Source organism: Apteryx rowi, unplaced genomic scaffold (assembly GCF_003343035.1).
Source record: "Apteryx rowi isolate R43461 unplaced genomic scaffold, aptRow1 scaffold_222, whole genome shotgun sequence".
NCBI lineage: Eukaryota > Metazoa > Chordata > Aves > Apterygiformes > Apterygidae > Apteryx > Apteryx rowi.
In genome coordinates, this window is record NW_020448553.1 from 595,226 (window position 1) to 599,074 (window position 3,849).

Genomic DNA, 3,849 nt, shown 5'->3' on the forward strand with positions numbered 1-3,849 from the left:
CGGCGGCGGCGCCGGGGGCTCTCACAAGTCCCGACGCCTCGGCGCGGCGGGAGCGCGGACACCGGCGCTGGGCAGGACGCGCAGCCAGCAGCCGCCTGGCTCTGCCGGGCACCGGCGCCAGCTGCTCCTGGGTCTGAGGCAGCTCTTTTCCCGAACGGTACCACTCTAACAGACAACCTGGGGACCGGCTTCCACTTTCCGCAGATCGGGGCTCCCTCTCCGAGGACCACTTACGAATAGTAACTTTCATAACCGGGCAGCCAGAGGACGGTTGCCTCCACGAGCAAACGTAACCCTGGCGGTCCTTACAGCAGCCAATTCAGACGGTGGGAATGAAAAATAAAATCAAGGTTATCAGGACTGGAATACAAAGAGACTCCACATCTGCTCCTGTGCCTTCTGAGGGCGATTCCCAAGACGCCGGATATTTGTGAATGAAGTTGCTAGTTAACTCTGCTATCGATCAAGCTGCTCTGAGTGAAATTATGATTCACAGCCAGAGTTACCATTCAATAAAAAATGTTCCTTTCTGCACCCACCCTCTAACCCATAGTATCTTCATGATTTCATAGGCTGGTACTTGGTTCTGCAAAAGTCTGAATGTACAAAACCAGATGACCCACACGACACAAACGTATTATTTGATAGGTAATAAAAAGTTTTTTTCTCATACCTTAAATTTGAGGGGAGAAATTATTTCAGCCACATTTTAAAAGTTTGAAAAAGTGTAAAAAAGACATGTAATTCTAATAAATAATCCCTGTATTTGCTCAGTTGAAAACAAGGTGAGCTAACACAAACAATATTATAGTCTAAAATGAGCCACGTGTTTCCAGGAGTATTTAATGCGAAAAAAATCTCTCTTTAAGCAAACAAACAAAACTGGTGATGTGTTGTTCTTTACAAATAAATAAGACAAATTAAATCAGATTGGTGAGAAGGTCGTTTGTCACAGAAAATATTTTGGGAAATTATCACCATGTGTACTTGAGAAGGGAACAGCTGTTAAACACATTTCTTTATACTTATTTCTGTTCTTAAGTTAAATAAAAAAATAAACAAACGGTGATGAATTACTTCCAGAGTTTTTTTAAAAAAAGCAGATGTGTCGATTACAGATAAATTGATTTATCTGTATAATTAAGTCTAATGTTCGGGTGAGTGAAGCAGTCAAACGCACCTTGAACACCTCCAAAGCTTGCTGTTATATTTCTTTCCTTGATACTGAGAGTCTGCTCACATAGTTAATAATAATAATGACGAACAAACACCATGCAAATACGGTCTACGGAAATGTCACCGGCTCTCGCAAAAGTACTGAAGACGGAAAATCATTTATGGAAATGACGTAGTTGTGAGACTTCATTGCCTGCTGCTTGGGTGCTTATTAATAGGAAACCTGTATCCTTAAGCGGGTCGCGTTGGTAACGACTGCACCACCGCACACTTCAGCTTAAAAAATAAACCAGACGCCGGGAAAAAGTCAACAATTCTCTAAATTAATGATATATATTCGCTTTCTGGTGATGTTCTTCAAGCTTAGCCTTTGATTCAGCCGGAAACACCGTTTTCCCCAGGCGGGTGCCGGGCAGGGCTGCCGGCGTTTCGGGCGCTGCGGGCTGGGGGCAGCGTCCCGCGGGCTCCCGCCGCCCGCCCCGTCGGAGCCGCCGCCGCCGCCCCCGACACCGGCTCCGCGGGCGGGGGCGGGCTGGACGCGCGGCGCCTCAGCTCCGCGCCCGCGCACCGCGCTCAGGTACTCGCACGGCTCCCCCGTGCGCGGCTGCTTGTGGACGGCAAACGCGTGAAGACGGCCCGAGACCGAGCGACGGGCATGAGGAGGTGAGGGGTTTCCGCGACGGGGGCGGTGGGGTCCCCGCGGCATCCCCGGGGGCGCGGGGACGCCTCCCTGCCCGCCCGCGGCGGGGCTCCGCGGCCGCGCTGACCCCGCAGCGGGCGGACCCGAGCCGCCCCGCCGCGTCCCCCGGCACCGCGAAGCGCTGCCCCACCGCGCCTCAGTCCCCTTCGCTGGCTCCCGTAGCGCTTTATGCTGACCACTTGCACTTGCGAGGCAAGTGTTTAGCGGTGCTCAAAAGGGCTATTAACAGGTTTGCAAAAATGAGTTTTTAATTCCGGGCATGCCCGACTAAGCATGTTTGGTGGGAAGAGCAATGCGCACACTCATCAGCGATTCAGAGTTTAAAGTGCTTGACTTTTGGAAAGCGGTGAGCTTAAGGGTGGAAAGGTCAGTAAGAGTGAATGGGATCTAGAAAACTGAAGCGCTTTCTAGAAGATACTTTTTTTTTTTTTGAGTGAGGGATCCCCAACTCCGTGTATACCTATATTAAAACATAATATTTGAATCACTGAAGAGAATAATTTAATTTTCAAATTTAAATTTGGCTTTGCCATTACCAGATTTTAGCAAAGACCCCATCAGAGAGATCATAGCAGTCGGGTGTTCCCTCTCTTTTTCCCCGAGCTTTGGCTCGGGTCTCCAGGAAATCACGATATGCTGGGTCCCCTCTTCGGATTTTTGATAATGAGTTTAATTTATCAAACCTTGCTATGGAGTAAATTAGTTCTGTGAGGCGATGACAGAAGCGCGGAGGCATTTCAAACGCACTAGAAAGAGGAGTTCTTATTCTTCACCTAAGCGGACGACGCTGGCAGTTCAACAAGCATCTGTAACTCGTAGACGTGTAAATCGTACAGATTTGGCTAGTAGAGATTACTGCGTCGCCATTGCACTAGGCAAGGGTAGAATTAAAATAAGAAGGGATAATTAAACTGGAAAGGGGCGAAACATTTCAGGCTGAGTTGCAGGATGGGACCAGGAAACATAAGCCGGCAGGGCTGAGCCCTTTTTACCACGTGCATATGGTTATACCTCTGGTTTCCTGCGGAACCGTCAGCGCTTGTGCAGTACCAGAAAAAAAGACAAATATTTTGGGACGTTCCAAAACTGAAAGCCGGAGCTGAATTTATTCTGGGGAGTTGAAAGTAATGAGGTTCCTTTGTGTCTGTTGCTCCGGGGGAGGGTGTGTGCCTCCTTGGCGCTGAGCGCTGCCCCTATCTACATATGTAAAAACACGAGCGATTTACCCACCCATGCTGATGCGATTGCGGGCGCTGGCAGTTCATAACAATGCGCCCAGACAATGCGAAATACGCGGACCGCGGGCTGCTGAGGCGGCGGTGCCCGGCCAATATTCCGCTCCGGATCTGGGAAGAGCAAACCTGCGCGGCGCCCCGCGCCGCCGCCTCCCCCCGTCCCGGCGCGGTCGTGGTCGCTGCGGCCGCGGCCGCCGGGCGGGGACGCGCAGCAGCCGCGGCGATGCCCCGCTCTGCAGAACAAGGTGCAACGAGAGGCACCAGCAGCGGCAAAGGCTGCAAATCGCTGTCGTGTGGTTGCTATTAGCAACAAATCAGCTGAACAGCCTGCAAACCCCCAGCACCTAGCGCGGAGGTGGCGAGGAGAGCGGCGGGACCGGGAGGCCGGGGCTGCGGCGCTCCGCCGCGGGGCCGCTGCCCCCGCGCTGCCGCGGAGAGCGGCCGCGCCGGCCGGCCGGGGACGCCGCTGCCACCGCGGTGCTCCCAGGCCCCAGGAAGGGGAAGGCAGCCCACTTAAAAGAGACAAAATGGCAGCTCGTGGCTTGCAGGCATCCCTCCGAGCGCTGAGCGCCGCCGCCGCCGCCGCCGGTGCCCCCCGCCGCCAGCCCCCAGGTGCGGGGGGCTCCCGGCGCCTCCCCACGGAGCAGCAGCGCCCGCTCCTCTGCTCGCAGCCCCGCCGCCGCGGGGCCCGCGCGGAGGTCCCGTCCCTCCGGGCAGAGCCGCCCCTCGCCGGCCCCG